This window comes from Aedes albopictus, chromosome 1 (assembly GCF_035046485.1).
Source record: "Aedes albopictus strain Foshan chromosome 1, AalbF5, whole genome shotgun sequence".
Taxonomy (NCBI): Eukaryota; Metazoa; Arthropoda; class Insecta; order Diptera; family Culicidae; genus Aedes; species Aedes albopictus.
In genome coordinates this window covers 76,658,127-76,679,554 of record NC_085136.1, presented here as the reverse complement: position 1 = coordinate 76,679,554, position 21,428 = coordinate 76,658,127, and the positions used below count along the sequence as shown (strand labels likewise).

Here is a 21,428-nt window from a genome sequence, read left to right as displayed (position 1 = left end):
TTTTGCGTGTTATCATGGGGAAAATTTTCACCGAATGCACTCATACACACATGAACGTAAGGATTTTCACCCCCCTCGATTCCACCGATAGGCGATGCGATGCGATGGGTGGTGTTTTCCCTACCGCTTCGATCACTTTCAACCTCCAGGAAAAATTACATACTTTTAGGGGTCACATGAACACCGAGCGCGCGGATCTTTTCTTCGTCACCGTCACCTGATGTCACCGTCGTCGACGGATTGATTCCAGATTGTCACTAGCTACTGGATTTATGACCGTAAACGTTTAAACGCGCGGAGATGACAACTTTTGCGTGCGAAAAACCTCGTCCGAGTTCAGAAGGGAAACTGCGATGAGTGACTACGCGACCGATATTCTAAATAGTGTTGACCGTCCGCGAGAGATACAGAGGGAGAGCAAATGAGAGCTAGTAGTAGCAAACAAGCTAGGCGTGTGGGGAGGTCGGGGTGAAATGCTTTGATTGTATTGATATTTACATATTTCACATAGATATTTTCATGAAAAAGAGAAAAAAAATCAATGGTTGAACCAATTAGGACTGTAGTTTAATTTAAATTAGTGTTATCAGTTTTGTACCTTTTTAATTCCGCCCTATTTTGCATATCCTTTGACAGATACGCGTATTTTGACTACCACTATCCAACTGTGGATAACTGACACTGAGGAAGATTACAAGTGGTAGTCGAAATACGCGTTTCTGTCAAAGGATAAGGGTCATTCCACGCCAAGTAACCGACCGCTTGCAATCGACCATCACGGATTTGAACCAAATTTGGCTGAAACATTTGTTTAGATGGAAAAAGAAAAAATCCATATTTTGGTGCCGATCGGATCACCCCTCGGCCCGTGGCAGCACCCCTCGTTATGGCCGATATGAAAATTATCCTCTCTTTCTTTTATTTTTATCATTGAAACGATTGCACCTACACATTATCGACCTTCGGATTTTTAAAGGAAATCGTTCAGGGAATCCAGAAAAAATATTATTTTTTTGATACAGTGTTGCCAGATATCATATTTTTCAATTTTAAAACTAAAAATCGATTTTTCTCAAAATTCGTATATTTTGATTTTAAAAATTTTGATTCCATCGTGTTTATCAGACGTTTTTCGATCGAAAAAGCTTAACTCCCCAAGGTAATTTGCGTCGTTCCTGAGATATAGCGTTTTAAAGAAAAAATATTCATTTTTTTCATATAAAGTATCATATAAAATCAGATGCAGTTTATAAATTTCGTAAAAAACATTGTTCGATGCCATATAATCACGTTTTGTGCTGATTTGAACAATATCGAGTATAAAATAGTTATTTATGCAACTAGTTGCAAAAAGTTGATTTTTTCAGCACGAGTCGTACATTTATCCAACGAGGCTTGCCGAGTTGGATAAATACGAAGAGTGCTGAAAAAATCGAGTTTTGCAACGAGTTTCATACAAAATTTTATGCAATGTTTTTTTCATTATACAACTCATTTGAGTTGCATAATGTTCATAATGCAACTCAAATGGGTTGCATTATGAACATTATGCAACTATTTTTCATAATGCAACTCATTTCAGTTGCATTATGAACCAGTTCGGAAAAATTGGCCATTATGATACCGAAATTAGTTGTATAAAATAGAAATTATAATACTGAATTGCATAAAGAATTAAAAAAAATATGACAGTGTTGCCAGTTTACCTTTTTTATTATACCATGAAACCTAACCTTCAAGTGTTTGACAATGTACAGGTTATTCTGAAAAATCGCACCATGTGTGTTGCAAGATGTGTGAGCAAGATAAAAACAATACACATCTTCTCTAACGACCCTGTTGTTGACCTTTTCTTCACAGACAAACAGACGTAACACCTAGGTGAAACGTCTAACGCTTAGAAAAATGATGTGCGCACCTCTGGTTGTGAAAGCTACAACTATAAAGGTTTAAAAAGATCGTTAAAACCGTGGTCGTTGGAATTTCTTCCAATGTTACGTCTGCTTGTCTGTGTTTTCTTGTTTATGGTCCTATCTGACAAAATGACCCGATAATTGACAGTTATTGTTAGTTTGATAGTTAGCAATAAAAAATTGGTTTATTGGAAAGATGAGGATAAATTGTTAAAATATAAAATGTATCTATTGTGAAATTCATTTCAATTGTCATTTTGTTCATTTCAACGATGTTGTAGATGGAAGTGTTGCCACACATGTCATTTTTATTGTTAACATCTAATTTACACGAAAGCTTTCGTAAATAGATAACACCAAATAAAAACAAATGATTTCTGTTTTTTATACATAACGAGCACATTTTGCAACACTGCATGAGTATGAGCATAGATGGCAACACAATTCATAATTGCTACTCCATGGTTAATCGCAGCGAACGATTATCGCTTTAGTTTGTGTGTTTGCTTATCAGCGACGACAGCAGCCACTTCGATCGCTCACCAGCATTCTTCACCATTCGCCATTCATTCATTCGCTTGCGATCAAAACTGCGACGAACGGCAACGAATATCCATGTCAAGCAACTTGCGCATGGCTTTCACTGGTGATGGGGTTGCGTGCATGATCACGACAATCCGTTTGCTGCATCTTTCTCGATTCGATTCAGCAAAGAGGAGTGAATATGAATGGAGTGAGGCGAATATGCCGATCCTTATTGGGTTTCTCATTAATGTTTAGACTACTGTGATAATTTGAGAATCCACTGAATCATCATTTCCCAGCGAAATTTTACACTAATCAAGCTTATTTTGTTTACCTGTTGTGCATCCGACGCCCCTGTCTTGAACTCAACCGAACTTGTGCATGCCAGCCGCTGCGAAGTCGTGTGCGAAATTCGACTGTGTTGATAATGAATTTCAGCCGAGTCTAAATGGGTGCAAATGTCGCAATAATATGATACTATACATTGTCGATCTGGGAGTCACCTACACACTTAATACAGAATGCCGAGATAGGTTGTGCGGATCTCGGTTAAAGTTCATTGGCTGAAATCTCGGCTAAACGCTTGACGTTTGATGTTTAATGATAGCGGCACCGACGGGTGCTGCTATGAATAAACTTTATTTTTTGCTGATATCTCAGTTAAATTGCAATTGCCGAGCGCTCGGCTGTGCGGATCTCGGCAAAAGAATGAAAATTAGCCGAGCTCAACTGATTGTGTATAATTGATCGAACAATCGATTTGATTTGTCGGAATTAACCTTCGCGTACAACCGATCTCTTTTCCATGCAAAAAAAGCCTAAGAAAAGTAGGCTCTAGGGAGCTTACGCCACTAATCCATTTCACTCAGAATATTTTGTTCATTCTTCGCCACGAAGAACAAACAAAAACTCATACCATATGCAATCACATCAATAGACAACACAATACTCAACACTGTTCTTCACTTCTCTGCCCGGGACAATAAAGGACATGACCTATTATTCTGATTATTCTGCAATCCAGTAAGAGTAAACGCAATACTAAGCATCCCCGCACCTATTGTTTGCGTTTCCGCTAAATACTAGCATACTTGGCAACACTGTCGTAAAAATCAATCAAAATATATTTTACAGGGATTTTTATAAGGAGTTGGACCTTCGAATATAAAATAAAAATACTGAAGTCTGAGCTACCAGTTGCGCGACGATGCGTAGTATCTAATATTATCTAATTCCAAAGGATATCATACTTCATATTTCATCATATTCCATATTTTCAGGTTCAGCTTCTGAAATTAGCTGTGGGTCATTGAATGTAGTTATATCGAAATGACATTTTCAGCACTGTTGCTTATAAATACACTCATCAAATGTTTTCCTGAATATATTTTACGTCGATGTTGCCAAATGTACTAAACCTAAATAAAAAATACTTTTGGCTTGTTAATTAGATTTCATACTAATGTTCTAGTGAAATTAAGATTTCTACAATAAATATTACATATTTGGCAGCATTTCTGTTCAGATAATGTTAAAATATATGAAATTTGTTTAGACTCGATGATCTCAATAGATACATTTTTTTTAGTTCAACAGGTTATGCTAGTCCATTACGATAGACTCATAATTGATGAACATTTTTTTATCTTTTTTATACTTGATATTGTTCAAATCAACACGAAACGTCTTTGTATGGCATCGAACATTTTTTTTGCGAATTTTATAAACTGCAACTGATTTTATATGATATTTTATATGAAAAAAATGAATATTTTTTCTTAAAAACGCTATATCTCAGGAACGACGCAAATTACTTTGGGGAGTTAAGCTTTTTCGATCGAAAAACGTCTGATAAACACGATGGAATCAAAAATTTTAAAATCAAAATATACGAATTTTGAGAAAAATCGATTTTTAGTTTTAAAATTGAAAAATATGATATCTGGCAACACTGTATCAAAAAAATAATATTTTTTCTGGATTCCCTGAACGATTTCCTTTAAAAATCCGAAGGTCGAAAATGTGTAGGTGCAATCGTTTCAATGATAAAAATAAAAGAAAGAGAGGATAATTTTCATATCGGCCAAAACGAGGGGTGCTGCCACGGGCCGAGGGGTGATCCGATCGGCACCAAAATTTGGATTTTTTTCTTTTTCCATCTAAACAAATGTTTCAACCAAATTTGGTTCAAATCCGTGATGGTCGGTTGCAAGTTTTCACATTTTCTCGGTCACTTCATATGGAATGACCCATAAGCAAAATAGGGCGGAATTAAAAGATACAAAACGGATTACACTCATTCGGTACAAGATCACTATAGTTTTTCTATTTTCATTTGATTTTCCGTGGAATAATGTTGAAAAGTAACCACTGAAACTTTTGAAACGTTCATTTCGTATAGGTTCAATTGAATTTAGATTCCTTCACACTCTAGTTTGTAACCCATAAGCAAACAGTGATCTAGGGTAGTGTTCCATCATTAATCTCACGCTCCCATATTCATCCTATTCGAAAACAAGCGATTACGGCACCGATTGATTCCGTTCTTTTTGTTTTCATGGGTACTCACTTCTAATAAAAAATACAAAAATAAGAAACAAAACAAACAGCGCTTCAATCCTTTGTTTTTCGTAGGATGAAAATGGGAGCCACATGCTTAAGAAGGGAACCAATACCCTATTTGAAATCAGCAATTGCAACTATGAAGATTTATAATGATCGTTAAAAGCGTGGTCGATGGAAAGTTTGCAAGTCTTACGTCTGTTTGTCTGCGCCATGACATTCCTAATGCATCACGTAGGCAGCAGCTCGCTAAAGTAGTGCACGGTTTGGGTCAGAAATGACCCTAATGCACAAGGAGAGTTAAATGTAGTAGCTGTGCCCTGAAGTGGAAGTCCTTCTGTTAAGCTAAGACAATCAGAAAATTGTGTATTTTTAGACGGGCTGTCTATTTTGTACTATTCTTCATTGCAATAACAACGCTAGCCATGAAAATGTTTGACCCTTCTCAGGTCATTTTGACAAAACAACAAACATACACGGAAGAGACGGATCATATATTCTACTTTATCGATTTTGTAGCCGTCCATTTTATGCTTATGTTACATCTGTCAAAAAGAACTGAGACACTGAGAGTTGTCAGTCATTTTGAGGTTAGGTTCGTTGGTGGTGACTCGAGATTGGCGACCCTTACTTGCATTTTAGATGATTCCTTGAGGAATCACTGAACGAATTCATTGAAGAAATCTTAAGGAAAATCTTGCAGGAACTTTTGACAGTCATTCCACGCAACAATCTATGGAGAAATTCCGGAAACAATCCCTTTAGGAGTTCCTGGAGGAACATGCGGTGGAATTTCTGAAAAAAGGAGAATTTTCAGGAACTCCTGGAATAATAACATGGGGAATTTCCTAGCAAGAATTCCTGGAGGAATTATCTAGAAATAACTGCGCGCTGTCCATAAACTACGTACTCATTTTGGCAATCTCTCTCTCTTCTCGGGGGTCGTCCATAAATGACGTAGCAATTTATGGGAGAGGGGGGAGTTCCTGAAATTGCTACGAGCCACGTAGGTGTCGAAAATTGGCCCAAAAAATGCTACTTCGTTTATGGACAGCCCCTCGGAGGTTTTGTCAAAACAACATTTTCAGAGTTTTTGTAGAGACCGTTTATATAGGCCTTTTCAGTTGACAGGTTCGTGTATGCCACTGTTTACAACTGCTGAACAAACGCGCAAATGTTGAATTTTCATAGGAGAACTCTCAAAGGCTCCCAAAATCATCTGATTTTAAACGTCTGCTGATTAGGACTGTTAGTCAGCCAAAGACCGACCGATTCTGAACAGCATAGATTCACGGAAACCCCACGATTCAACACATACTTTGTCTTGATTATTTAGCTGATTCTAGGTCCAACTTCTTCGGTTGGTTAATCGTTCGTGGTTGCGCGCAGCATACAATAAAAATAGCTAGCACAAGTTATTCTTGGAAATTCTCAATTTCTGCAATGCAATGTTTTAAATTTTCAAGGTAACCTCAGGGATTTCAGGGAGTTTTAAAAAGAATGCAGGAACGTTCCAGGGGGTTTCAAGAAGATTTAGGACCCTTTCAGGGAATCGGGTAGGTTTTCAGAAAAAAAAAAAACAATGCAACCCACCTCTACAAACACCCTGAAACACTCTCATAATTTCCGTAGCACTTCTCAAACCTCTTCTGATAGCCACCGAAATAGAACGCCTACAACCACCTCATTTTTTGGTTTTCGAGTTTTCCTTTACTCTGCTAAGATGTTAGGCTAGGCGCACCACGATAGCTTAGTGTACGTTCAGCGAGCCTGTCTGGGTCATATAGACCCCAACATCCTACCAGGGTTAAATAACGAAGCAATCTCCTGATTTTATTTCCTATTGAAACATATTTTCTGTTGTAACGTTTTGACGTTTTTATTCTGTTTAAGTAAAATAAAGTTTGAATTCAGTTAGATTGAATTGTTAAATTTTTTGAATATTTCGATTTTGATTTTAAAATTTGTTTTTTTTTATAATTCATTATTAGTTTTCATGATTATTTTAGTTTAATTTGTAGCTTTTGACGTTTTTATCTTTTTAAAGTAAAATCTTATATAAATCGGATTCGTTGAATTTGTCTTTGAGTTTGAACCGTTTCATCTAGTAGAGATTATCCGTTTCATGTAAGGTTTGTGTCTAGGCTAAGCTAATGACGATTCATGTTACTTATCTTATAGGACTTTTTCGATGGCGCTAAATAGTTTTTACGGCCATGTGCGATTTAAATTTGGCGCACTTGTATATAATAGTTTTAAGATTGAATAGACGACTGCTTCAATAGCAGGAAATTTACTTGACTAGAGATTTCGACTGACTCCATCACTTCATAGTTGAGTCGGCTGGTGAGCAGAAGTGAGCTTCGGCGACCTTCTCCCAGTTCGTTCTGTTTTAAAGTTAATTATATTGGATTTTGTCGCCAGGGGCAGACACTCTGCTCCCTGTGCCTTTACTTGTTGTTTCAAAGCGTCCAAGACGCTTTTTATTTTGGGCTTTAAGCCATTTCCGCTGCTCCTCGCCCGCCAAAACTGGCAGCCAAACGGAGTAGGGATCACGTCCGGCCTTCCTGCGTACAGTTTACGTACGATCGGGCAGAGTACCGGACCGCCGACACTCCCCCTCCGCACCTTTAAACCGGCGAACGATAAGGAGAGCGCGACGTCGACGATTGGCCACGGAAATGCACCGACAACGGAAAAGCCTGCGCAGGTACGTCGTTTGAGTTCATGGCCATGATCATACACACACACAACACACACACACACACACTTGACGAGCATTTGTAAAAGACAATATACATACGAACGAATTCAATTGTTTTAAGTTTTCTTTGTTTTATTATTATTATTTTTTTGTTTTATTCCTTAAATTCATTCAAATAGATTCACTTCAGCGATCCCTAATTGTTTGATTCTGTGGTTATTTCTGTTTTTAGTTTCTTTTTAGTGTAAATTTTCGTTATTGATTCAGTTCGTCCATTTTTGTGTACCAGATTCAGTGCGTTTTGGGTTTGATTTGAGCCAGCGACCGTTCGAGAAACGGTTACATTGGCGCCCAACGTTAAAAACTACAAATTTTCTTCTTAAATAATTTGAATTCGAGGAAAGTTTATTATTTGTTTGAGTTTTTTGTATTTTGAATTTGATTTTGTTATTTTTTTCTTTTTAGCTTAAATTAGATTGAATTTGTTTAGTTTTAAAGATATTTTTGAATTTCTGGTTTGATTTTTATTGATTTTTAGTTTTGATTACGGTTTTGCGTTTTATTGAATTGGATTTAGTATTTTTTTTTAGTTTCGTACAATTTTCGTTTTTTTTTGGTATTTCAGACTTTATTTCGTTTAATTTTCAGTTCTTTTCAGTTTTTTTTAAGTTTAGTTACGTTCAGTTGAGTCAAATTTAACGCGAAGTTCAACTTTAAGCATAAAGTGCATATAAATGACTTTTTTATGACTAATGATGGAATTTTATGTTTTTAATTGATTTTTGCATTATTATATTTTCCTTTTGATGTTTTTTTTAAGAAAAAAATAGTTTTTAATGAATTTTAGACATTTGAGACCTTTCGTTGAAGACTAAATAGAAATATATGTATAGAAAAAACGTTTTCGACGTTTTTCTCTTTTTAAAGCAAAATTATCATTGAATTCGATCAATGAAATTTTGTATGTACATTTTTGTTGTGTTGTTCTGACGTGTTTGGAAGATTGCTTTTAGCAAATCAACCAAATATTTCTCTTAAGAGTTCTGGTTAGCGTAAAGGCTTACGGAACTAATTTAGCATTCTTTACTTATTCTATGTTAGTTCTAAATTTAAAATTAGTGAAAAAATATAAATGACTCACCCGTTTATTTGACTTTTTCCTCGTGTAGTAGATGCCAGGGTGCAGTAGATGCTCCAAAACCACTCGTTTTCGGTCGTCGTTGAGTCGTGTCGGTCGCGTTTCCTGGGTCCGTTGTTAATATCGCTATTCGCCGCGAGTTTTGGTCCACCGGTGCCAAGATCCGTACAGAAGAAGGTATTCCAGTGTCATTCGAATCTGACCCTCCGACGATTTTGACCGTCATCGTTGAATGAATTGATTCCCGCGCAGGCTAGAGGATCGTCTGCATCTGCAAGAACCAGGTACATCTCTAGCGTTTTTAGAAAGGCCTTGCACGATCTTCAAATTTCGTTCACGCTCTATTCCAACTTATTCCGGTTATCGGTAGAGCAACTGGTATCGCCGTCGGTTCATGCTCCGTTGAGAATACATCGAGTCATCTGTAAATAACGATATGCATTAAAAGTTGCGGAATATGTTCATATTTTGATTAGTTTTTTTTTCCCTTCTGGTTATTTTAGTTAGTTTGACCCATCGAATCAGGTTTTCATCTAGAAAACATCAATTTGCACAGTTTAGCGCAGGGTTAAATCCCTCGACAACAATCGCAATAAAAATCAATTAGCCAATCGTGTCGAATACGGAAACAAAGTCCGTTAGCGATGTTTACATTTCTACCGTAACGAGTACGATAGAAACCACCTAGGAAGCCATCATGTTTAATTTATATAGATAATTTTTAATCGCACTTTACCTTTTACCGTTTTTTTTCCATTCTCGACGAAGTCCCGCGACGAATATCTGTAAATAATACATAAAGCAATTATTCCTTAAGTTTTATGATATAAAAGTAACGAATACTCCCCCGGTTTATGAATTATGGCGTTTTTCCTTTCTCTCGCGACCGCGACGACCAACACCGTTGTTTTTATTTTTTTTTCCGTTCATTATCGTCTCGCGTCGGTGACAGCGCGGACGTCACTTGCGTTGACAGTACGTTTCGTTGCAGTTGGTAGTAGAACTTGCATGCAAGATTTTATGCTGTCAGTTTGCATTCGATGTTAACATAGAGCTGTTCGATATTTTTTGCAGATTCTGAATTTGGTCAAATTATGTTTGATGTTTAGAATTTATTTCTGCTTACGTTTATGCAGCGTTTGATTGCGAATGAGTCAAACACAGTTTTGATGTGCAATCAGCTGCGGTTTAGTTCCGTTACGTTAAGGAGAGTCAGGGAGGAGGTCAGACGCAATGAGCTGATGGACTCTGATGATCCGAGTTTAAGCAGTTTGGTTTGCAAATGTGTCAACGAGGGTGTTGATAATGCAACCAGCTGTAGTTCCGTTACGTTAAGGAGAATCAGGGAGGAGGTCAGACGCAATGAGCTGATGGACTCTGAGGATCCGAGTTTAAGCAGTTAGATTTGCGAATGCGTCAACGAAGGCGTTGATGATGCAGCTAACTGTAGTTCCGTTACGTTAAGATCACGGCTATGTAAGTTTATTGACATTGAGGAGTTCCCATTGTGGTAATCGTTCAACGAGTAACGATTATGTAAGTTGTTTGACAGTGGAGAATTCCCTTTGTGGTAGTCGTGTTCGAGTCTTTCCGTGTTGTTAATTGCTCTATGACCATCAATGTAAACTGGACATAAGTTTTGTTTTACGTTAAGTTTGATTCAACTGTGTTTTTTAGAGTATTTTGTGAGTTATGAAAATTTGATCAGTTCCTCTGATCAAATTTTCATAAAACTGGGTGGTGTGATGTAACGTTTTGACGTTTTTATTCTGTTTAAGTAAAATAAAGTTTGAATTCAGTTAGATTGAATTGTTAAATTTTTTGAATATTTCGATTTTGATTTTAAAATTTGTTTTTTTTTATAATTCATTATTAGTTTTCATGATTATTTTAGTTTAATTTGTAGCTTTTGACGTTTTTATCTTTTTAAAGTAAAATCTTATATAAATCGGATTCGTTGAATTTGTCTTTGAGTTTGAACCGTTTCATCTAGTAGAGATTATCCGTTTCATGTAAGGTTTGTGTCTAGGCTAAGCTAATGACGATTCATGTTACTTATCTTATAGGACTTTTTCGATGGCGCTAAATAGTTTTTACGGCCATGTGCGATTTAAATTTGGCGCACTTGTATATAATAGTTTTAAGATTGAATAGACGACTGCTTCAATAGCAGGAAATTTACTTGACTAGAGATTTCGACTGACTCCATCACTTCATAGTTGAGTCGGCTGGTGAGCAGAAGTGAGCTTCGGCGACCTTCTCCCAGTTCGTTCTGTTTTAAAGTTAATTATATTGGATTTTGTCGCCAGGGGCAGACACTCTGCTCCCTGTGCCTTTACTTGTTGTTTCAAAGCGTCCAAGACGCTTTTTATTTTGGGCTTTAAGCCATTTCCGCTGCTCCTCGCCCGCCAAAACTGGCAGCCAAACGGAGTAGGGATCACGTCCGGCCTTCCTGCGTACAGTTTACGTACGATCGGGCAGAGTACCGGACCGCCGACACTCCCCCTCCGCACCTTTAAACCGGCGAACGATAAGGAGAGCGCGACGTCGACGATTGGCCACGGAAATGCACCGACAACGGAAAAGCCTGCGCAGGTACGTCGTTTGAGTTCATGGCCATGATCATACACACACACAACACACACACACACACACTTGACGAGCATTTGTAAAAGACAATATACATACGAACGAATTCAATTGTTTTAAGTTTTCTTTGTTTTATTATTATTATTTTTTTGTTTTATTCCTTAAATTCATTCAAATAGATTCACTTCAGCGATCCCTAATTGTTTGATTCTGTGGTTATTTCTGTTTTTAGTTTCTTTTTAGTGTAAATTTTCGTTATTGATTCAGTTCGTCCATTTTTGTGTACCAGATTCAGTGCGTTTTGGGTTTGATTTGAGCCAGCGACCGTTCGAGAAAGCCCTCGAGATAAGAGTCGTGGATTTAGTCGGGCAAACCTAAAATGAACCGGTGGTCTCTCGTTCGCGAGAGTGGCGCAAAAGCCACCGCGTTTAGATTCTCTCGTGCTTATTCGACGAACGGTTACACTGTTTTTATACAAAAATCATTTTCATACAGAATTTCTAAAAAAAATCTCTAATTATTTACTTAAATATTGCATTACAAACTACGTTAGAAACGAGGCCGAATATACATCAAAAAATTTCAAAATGACAAACATGCGTTATCAGAAAGCTTTCTAGATAAAGCATCGAACAATCCCTACCTGTTCTGTTTGAACTGAACATGGAATTTCGTCCATATAACCACAGCTGTAAAGGCGTGGGTATTCAGCATGATCATGCTGAGGGTGACAAGATCGATCTCGGTTGGTTCAGGAGCTTCTGGTATAAAAATTCTTTGACCTCCTATAAGGGCTATTTGCAGCTCAGAAGGAAATTTTTGGCCTATCTTGAAGCATGGGAAATTCCTTGCCTGAATCGCCCAAGAAACCGTTTTTCTTCGATCCCAGTATGCAGTTGCGAAGGAATGACAATTCAAATGGCAGTCACTGTGGAAAGTTTCTGACAGGAATCGGTTAAAACTTTCTTAAGCGATTCCTTTTGAACACGAAACTGGGCTTATAGTGTATCTTCGTGTCTGCCACACGATATACACATGCAAAATGGTCAATGGCAGAGGCAGAGCGTTCAATTTTAATCACAGATTTATGATTTAAAATAGTGATTAATCCAACTTTACATCAATATACAGTAAACTTTTTGGTAAATTTGCTTTAATCACATAAAATACCAATCTTGCTTTAGTATTCAACTCGTTAATTGCATACGATTAAGCGTAACTTGTATGCTTTTAGCTCATTTAATCATTCGAAAAGCGTTTAATCACTGATTAATCATTGATAAAAATTTTCTTATGATTAAAATTTGAGGTACATGAAAGTTTAATAATAATCGAGATGTAACACCGTGGGACGTTGATAAATCTCTGGAGATTATGAAACTGAAGCTCCACGAAACTTTCATGACCTACTATTGTATCGTGAAAGTAATAACAATAAAACATAGTTCATACTATTGCACCAAGAAGGGTTTTATTGCCATTTTTTATCAAAAAAATCTAGTTTATCTATTTATCTATATATAAAAAAATGAGCTTGAAGTTTTTTTGAGGCAACAAAACTTACGAACGGCTGAACCGATCGGCATGATTCTTCCAGTGTTTACAGTGTATCAAACAATTGTTCGTACAGCAATTTTTTGGTCAAAATATTTTTTCATTTAAATGAAAAATTTTTTATACGTGATTCAAATACACTGAAAATTTGATCAATCATAAACCATATATTAAGGCTCAATTGGTAAAATTTTGAACGAAATCGAATAAGTTTTCTGATAGTTATAGCAACAATTATAGAGCTTTTCGTAAAACTTATAAGATTTTTTAACACAACATTATATCTCAATATGTACTCGATGAAACTTTTTCCCATTTTTTTTGTGATACAACTTAAAGGCTTTCATATGCAGCTTCGTTTGAGGTTTTATATTCACTACAAAAAATATGAAAAATCTGTATATGTTCAGAGTGTTATTTGGAAATTTATCATATTTTGATCAATAAAAGTGCCAAGTGTTTTCAACGTTCTTAAACTCTCTTATTAATATATTTATACAGGACCTACTAAACTACATATGATGAGTAGGTCCTATGTATTTTTCGTTTAGTTAATGCACTTTTATTGGTGGAAAACGTTTGGCAGATTATATGTGCAAAATAAGGTAAATTTTTAAACATCGTCAACTACATAAGCACATTTTCATATTTTTTGTAGTGAATATAAAACCTCAAAAGTAGCTACATATGAAAACCTTAGATATCAGCTGTAAAACAAAAAAAGTTGAAAAAGTTTCATCGAGTGCATACTGAGATATAATGTTTTCAAAATGTGTTCAAAAATCTTATAAGTTTTTTAAAAAGTTCTATAACTTTCAGAAAACTTATTCGAACTCGCTCAATATTTTACCAATGGATCTTTAATACCGTAAAATGGGGTAACTTTGATAGTTTTTCAGCGATTTTTTTCAATATTTTTACATGTAATAGTATTTCCCCGAGTTTTATATTTTTAAAACAAGTACTGGGGTATTAGTTATCAATTGCAATTAAAAGATTCGACAATCTGAAATACTTTGGATAACTTTTAGTTTTTCATAAAACCGAAAATCAGATTTTCATTCTGGGGTGACTTTGATAATGCCCTAAAAACACATCAAATCTCAAAAAATAATCACAGATTGAAAACTTAGGAGTATGAACATGATGAGAGAAGGCTTGTGGAATATATTAGATAGAATTTTTATATCAAAACATTGATTTTTTACTAAATTCTACACATAAAAATGAGTTTGTGGAGTATTGAGTGCAAAACACAATAAATTTAGCTATCAAAAATCATTATCTTTGTAATAATAAATGCTTAACGGTAACATCAACATATAATTACATGCTATTCATGGTAAGTTTTCTTTTTTTGGGTAGATTTTTAATGTTTTATCAACCAATTTTGAACAACACATATTTATCTACATTAAATTACAAGGGCATTGCATACTTTTAGGCGTTTTCCAATGTATGGAGATTAATATCCCAATTTACAAAATTGCTTTCATTTCGTGAAAACACACTTCGTTAAGAGATTCAAGGCCAGATTTGGAATCTACTATGATGAATCTACCGAGAATAAGAGTCCATTCATTGAAAAAATAGTTGTAACGAAGTCGTATAGCAGATTGTTTGAAGGGGTTGATAAATGACAAAAATATCAACAGTTTTTATTTTTTGTCTAAATAGTTGTATATAAACTAGATTTTAATGAAAATACGTCTAAGATGAACTTTCATATGTATAGAATTGATTAACGTTTACCTTTTTCTTAACTGGTTGAAGGAATCATAGTTATAAGATAAATTACACAATGCCTGCCGCACTATCAAAGTTACCCGCATTATCAAAGATACCCCGTTTTACGGTATATGATTCATGGTTGATCAAAATTTCAGCTTTTTTGATTGACGTATAAAAAAGTTATGAACATTTGAACGAAAAATTATTTTGACCAAAACATTGCTGTACGGACAATTGTTTGAAACACTGTATATGTACAAAAAGTTACGAAAATAAACTGAAAAAATAAGAAAAATTATAAAGTATTGATTTTTCATAACCGGGGAAGAAAATCAACACGATCAAAATGACACCAACCTAGAGTGCCATGCATTGCTGCAACAATTGTCAATCCACCACAACTTGGCAAGACAAAGTTTGCCGGGACAGCTAGTATACAATAATTTGAAAACAGTAGGCCGTGGAATTTTGACGTCCAAGTAATAGTTGTTTATTTAGTCAAAACAACTTTCTCAAAGACATTAACTATCTAAAGTGTAACAGTAAAAAGTTACACGCTGGCACTACTTATATTTATACTATTGGGTAATTCTCGCTGAGACCGGCCCACTATTTACATCTTGTCTTCAAAAATGTTTAGGGTGGCGATTTTCTGAAAGTCCTCGCAAAAAAAGGTAAGGAAAATGCATTTGGTTACTCAACTTGATGGACCCCCCGTTAGTTAGAGCCACAACAATTTTTGCAAACCCCTCGATTTTGGTCAAATGGTGATTCATTTAAACCGTTATAACTCGAAAATTTCTGCAAAAATCACCTCAAAACGAAATGTTGTTGAAAAGAGGAAAGATAGAGCTACCCGAGTAGGTGGAAAAATCTGCTGAATAGCATATTCAGTTATGATTGATTGAATTACTGAAGAGCAAAAACTGATATTGGTTTGATTGATATAAGAGGTAAAAGAACAGAAATAATAGCAAAATCTAATATGGTGAACTACTTAATAATAGCTCGTTAAGATATTACAAGATCAAAACAATAGCAGACAAGATTTGTCACATTTTTCTAGAAAAAAAAAATAAAAAAATGGCAGCATCCAGCATCGAACCTAAGACCTTAGGATTTACAGGCGGCGATGCTTACCACTCAACTGTGGCTCGCTGTTGTAAATGACATGGGAATAAGAGCATGCGGTTCTTCGTACTCACAGCTCAGAAAGGGACACATGGCATTCCACTAACATTGAGCCATCTCTATGGGTGTATGTGTTCCATTTCGTACAGAAGAGCTAAATTTGTTCTTATGTAGAAATTTTCAGCTATTTCGACAAGAACAACAACTGATATCATATCACTTTGAGCTATTCGTGAGATATTCACTAGATTTTTGAATAACTCATCAAAATCACATCGAGCTATGACATCAATTGAAAGCCGAGACATTTATACATTACATAGGTATCAAAAAAATAGAGATGTCTTTTTTCCTATCAAAAGTTATCTGCAGTTTTGTAAATTAAGCCACGTTTTGGAGATGGCGGCCAAAATCAGTAGGCCGACCTATGGCCGACCCAATTTTTTATAATTGTAAATAGTAGCTCTATCTTTCCTCTTTTCAACAACAATGCGTTTTGAGGTGATTTTTGGAGAAACTTTCGAGTTACCTACCTTGATACCTTGTTGGCTACAAAGTAACTTTACTCCAATGCCGAGCGTATAGTAGAGCACCATCTTCGTCGGTCTTGGGCGATGTTCCTCCAGTTTCCCCGAACGTGTAGGGATCGTAGATCTTCTTCAACCGCGTGCAGCCAGCGAGTTCGCGGCCGCCCACGAAGTCGCCTACCTCTACCGGGTTCTCTGCTGAATATTGTTTTCGCTATTCTTTCTTCCGACATTCGCACTACGTGTCCAGCCCACTGAAGTCTGCCGTATTTTATACGTTTCACAATATTCGCATCTTCGTACACTTGGTACAACTCGTGATTCATGCGTCTGCGCCACATTCCATTTTCTTGTTTCCCACCGAGAATTGTCCGCAGTACTTTGCGCTCAAAAACTCCAAAAGCTTTTCGGTCTACCTCCTTTAACGTCCACGCTTCGTGACCGTAGAGGGCAACCGGAAGAATCAGCGTCTTATACAGAGCGAATTTTGTTTGCGTTTGCAAGTTACGGGACCTAAGCTGGCTACGCAATCCGTAAAAGGCCCTATTCGCAGCTGCAATACGCCTTTTCACTTCACGGGAAACGTCATTGTCACATGTCACAAGTGTTCCAAGATAAACAAATTCTTCAACAACTTCAAACACTTCCCCATCAATCACTACCTCAGCACTAACACCACTAGGCCTGCTTCTGTCTCTACCCGCTATCATGTACTTCGTCTTGGTAGAGTTAATCGTCAAGCCTATCCTCGCTGTCTCTCTCTTCAGAGGAGCATAAGCTTCCTCCACTGCCCTACGATCGATGCCGATGAGATCAATATCGTCCGCAAAACCGAGGAGCATGTGCGACCGTGTGATGATAGAGCCATTCCTCTGCACGCCTGACCTCCTAATCGCTCCTTCGAGTGCAATGTTGAACAATAAATTTGAAAGAGCATCCCCCTGCTTCAATCCATCCAAGGTCACAAACGACGTAGACACTTCGTCCGCGATCCGAATACTTGATTTTGATCCATCCAGCGTTGCGCGTATCAGCCTAATTAGTTTCGCCGGAAAACCATGTTCTGACATTATCTGCCAAAGCTCATTTCTTTTCACTGAATCTTACGCTGCTTTAAAATCAATGAACAGATGGTGAGTCTGCAAGTTATATTCCCGAAATTTATCTAGGATCATCCGCAGGGTAAACATTTGATCCGTCGTTGATCGGCCCTCACGAAAACCAGCCTGGTATTCGCCGACGAAGGACTCCTCAAGAGGTCGCAGTCTGTTGAACAGGATACGCGACAGTATCTTATACGCCGAATTCAAAAGGGTAATCCCTCTGTAATTGGCACACTCCAGTCTGTGCCCTTTCTTGTAGATTGGGCATATGAGGCCATTCAACCAACTGGTGGGCAATTCTTCATCCTCCCAAATCTTTATAATAATCTGATGGATTGATTGATGTAGCTGCTCGCTTCCGTGCTTAAGAAGTTCGACCGGGATCTCGTCCTTCCCAGCAGCCTTGCTGTTTTTCAGCTCCTTAAGGGCCTTTTTAACCTCATCCAGTGTTGGTGGTTCCACTGCTTGACTGTCATCCATTATGTTAATCCTGTTCCTGGGTGCTCCTTCGCTGCTACCATTCAACAAATCTTCGAAGTGCTCCTTCCACCTGGCTGCCACCATTGTTTTGTCTGTCAGCAAATTTCCTTCCCGATCATTGCACATGGCGGGCACTGGCGCAGTCTTGTGCCGCGCGCCATTGACAGTTGCATAAAACCTCCGCATATCGTTCCTGTCCATACTTTCCTGCGCTTCAGCAATAACACTCTCTTCGTGTTGCCGTTTTTTCCTGCGGTGGATTCGTTTCTCTTCTGCTCTTGCAACCCTGTACCGCTCTCTGTTCTGCCGGGTACCGGCCACTAGCATTCGACTTCTGGCGGCATTCTTTTCGTTCGTCGCTCGTTGGCAGTCCTCGTCAAACCAACCATTACGTTGGCGTCGCTGAGCGGTACCAATCACCTCTTGCGCTGTTGTTGTCACTGCTTCGTGGATATTTCCCCATAAGCTGTTGACATCTCCAGATCCGTTGGTCTCTCCTATCCTCTCGTCTAGCTTCTGATGGTACTGTGCAGCAACCCCTTCGGCTGACAAGCGCTGGATATTGAAACGCATCGTCCTGTTGTTTCTTGAACTCGTGACGCTGGATAATCGCGCCCGAATTTTAGCGGCTACAAGATAATGATCCGAGTCGATGTTCGGGCCTCTGTAGGACCTCACATCTATGACGTCCGAGAAATGTCGCCCGTCGACCAGCACGTGGTCTATCTGGGAGCAAGTGTCACCACTCGGGTGTCGCCAGGTGTGTTTTCGGATATTCTTACGTGCGAAGTAGGTACTGCTGATTGCCATCCCTCTAGCAGCAGCGAATGTCACAAGGCGCAGACCATTATCGTTGGTAACAGAATGAAGGCTTTCCGTTCCAATGACAGGCCGAAAGAAACTTTCTCTGCCGATCTGCGCATTTGCATCTCCGATGACTATTTTGACATCTTGTTTTGGGCACTCTCCGTAGGCCTTATCAAGGCTCTCATAGAATTCATCCTTCATGTCATCGGGTTTGTCGTTCGTTGGCGCATAGATGCTGATCAGGCTGTAGTTGAAGAACTTGCCCTTCATCCTCAACACACAGATTCGGTCGCTTATCGGCTTCCACCGAATAACTCGCTTCATCTGCTTCCCGATCACTATAAAGCCAACTCCGCGTTCTGCCTTATCGCCGCCGCTGTAGTAGATGTGGTACTTGAATGAAGTGTTGGCGATGGGATCCACCGCTCGGAATTCGCGTTCTCCAGTTTTGGGCCAGCGTATCTCCTGGATAGCGGCCACATTTACGCCGACATTCTGCAGTTCACGAGCCAGGAGCCCAACACGTGCGGGTTCATTCAAAGTTCTCACGTTCCAAGATCCGACTTTCCAATCGTTGTCCTTTATTCGTTGCCGGGTCTGTTGCCGTTGAATCAATCCGTTTACTCTACTATTGCTTTTCTGGGTGTTTGAAGGTTTTCAGCAGGCTACCTTACCGGGGCCGCGCTGCCTACATTGCGTTGAAGGGGCTGCCTTCTTAGGTATAGCTGACGCAATATAGCATTTCATACTCAGCCGCTGGATGCCAGAACAGACGCTGTTTGAGCCGCACCTCCTTGGTGAACAGACGCTCGGGACGTACCTCCTCAATCTAGCTGAAGTCAGAAGGACAACAGTGCCCAGGCTGCACTACCAGCTAAGCACACAACTCTTAGCTGGCGGTCTTTGTCATCGTTTGACCCGTGGAAGCATGAGGTAGGAACTTGTGAGGACCAGAGCTATGTTGGACGCTCTCCTTATCGACTCACCGTTTTGCAGCCCCAAACTTTCGAGTTATAACGGTTTAAATGAGCCACCATTTGACCAAAATCGAGGGGTCTGCTAAAATTTTTGTGGCTGTAACCAACACGAGGGGCAATGTGATTTAAATCTACACCACATTGCACGGGGGGTCCTTCAATTTGAGTAACCAAATACATTTTCCTTACTTTATTACCGAGGACTTCCAGAAAATCGTCACCTTAAACATTTTTGAAGACAAGGTGTAAACAGTGGGCCGGTCTCAGCGAGAATTACCCACCAGGACTTCCTGTGGGACTGAAACTGTGAGACTGAGTGCTAGCAGCGCGTATAAGGTTTGCGTTGTGTTAGGTGGAATAAGTGTCTTATCAAAAGTACTATTCACGTCACATAACTCACGTCCTCACGCCTGTCAATGGCTTGAAATCAATGCAAAAAGAAGCCTTAAAAATGCATTTTTTGAAGCATAGAAATATAGTAATTGTGCCTGTGGAGTGGACCATATCAATTATCATAGCTGACTCCTAGATTCACTAGATTATTAACAAATAATCCTTGCCGAGACAACCGTGGGTTAATTCCACGGTTTCTTTCCAACGGTTGTAGAACTAACATTCCTACCCTTTCCCAATGACTGTAAGGACGTGGCCGTTATTGACTTTTAAATGTGGAACTCTCTAATTGTGCATGATATGCTAGTCCCAGTCATCATTCATTGGTTCCCCGATCAGAAACACATAACAAGATCATAACAAAATTGTAACAACTGTTGTTAGACATAACAATAGTTGATATAATTCTGTTATAAGGATTTTCCCATGTGATTACCCATAGCAAAATTATATTAACATTTATTATAATTTTAGTAACTAAATTATAACAAAAATTGATTAATTTATTCGAACAGATGTTTAGCAACATTTACTATATTATGCATTATAATATAATTGCCTCTAACATAATTTCGTAACACATTTATTGCAATCTCTGTTATATTTTTTATAACAACATTATTTCAAAATTTATAAGTTTGTGTTGTCGCGTGTTGTCGCGAAAAAGATTGATAATTTTTGTTATTTTGGGCACTCGGGCCAAGAGATTCATAATAAAACTTGTAACAAATTTGCTCTGAAGTATAACAGAACTTGTAATAATTGTGTTATGATTTCACAAGCTTAATCTAACAAAATTTGATATAATCTTGTTATGATTATATCTCGACTTGTTATATTTTTGTTTCAATTGGAACGAGTTTTGTTAGAAATTTTGTTATCTTGGCTACTTACGGTACATGATTTATAACAATCGCTGTTACAAAAATCATTGTAACAAAATAATACAACTTGTAATAATTCTGTTTTTCCCATCTAGTCGGGTCTATGTGCCACTTCGATTGTTTTAGTCAGTTACGGATTTGCCACTACTATGTGTTATATGTGGTGTGCTTTGCATTATTTGCACTTATATGAGTGCAAAAAAAGTTTTGTTTGCGTTGCATGTGAAATTTACCAAAACAAAGTTAAACAAGAAGTGATCAAAACTGTAAACCATGAACACGTTTTGTCTGTCGCATATTGTTTAATTCCAATTTATCTGGGTAGGCAAAGCTAGAAATGGATTAGCTCTTCTAAATGGTGAAGCAAAACATGTTGTTATGTTAGAAAAGCTAGGAGTTCTATGGAGATT

General features: G+C 37.8%; 1 protein-coding gene across 9 annotated transcripts in view; it reads right to left on the bottom strand.

The window, feature by feature from the left end:
* Positions 1–21,422, bottom strand: part of LOC134285018 (uncharacterized) — a 79,024-nt gene extending 57,602 nt beyond the window's left edge. For 3 of the 9 annotated variants that reach the window (XR_009996076.1, XR_009996077.1, XR_009996072.1), the window contains exon 1: positions 164–21,422. The gene's annotated coding sequence lies outside the window, so the exon portion shown is untranslated. Of the gene's footprint in view, positions 1–50 lie in introns of all 9 variants that reach the window. The other 6 variants (XR_009996075.1, XR_009996073.1, XR_009996074.1 and 3 more) reach the window with 5 other exon arrangements.
* Positions 21,423–21,428: the final 6 nt, after the last annotated feature.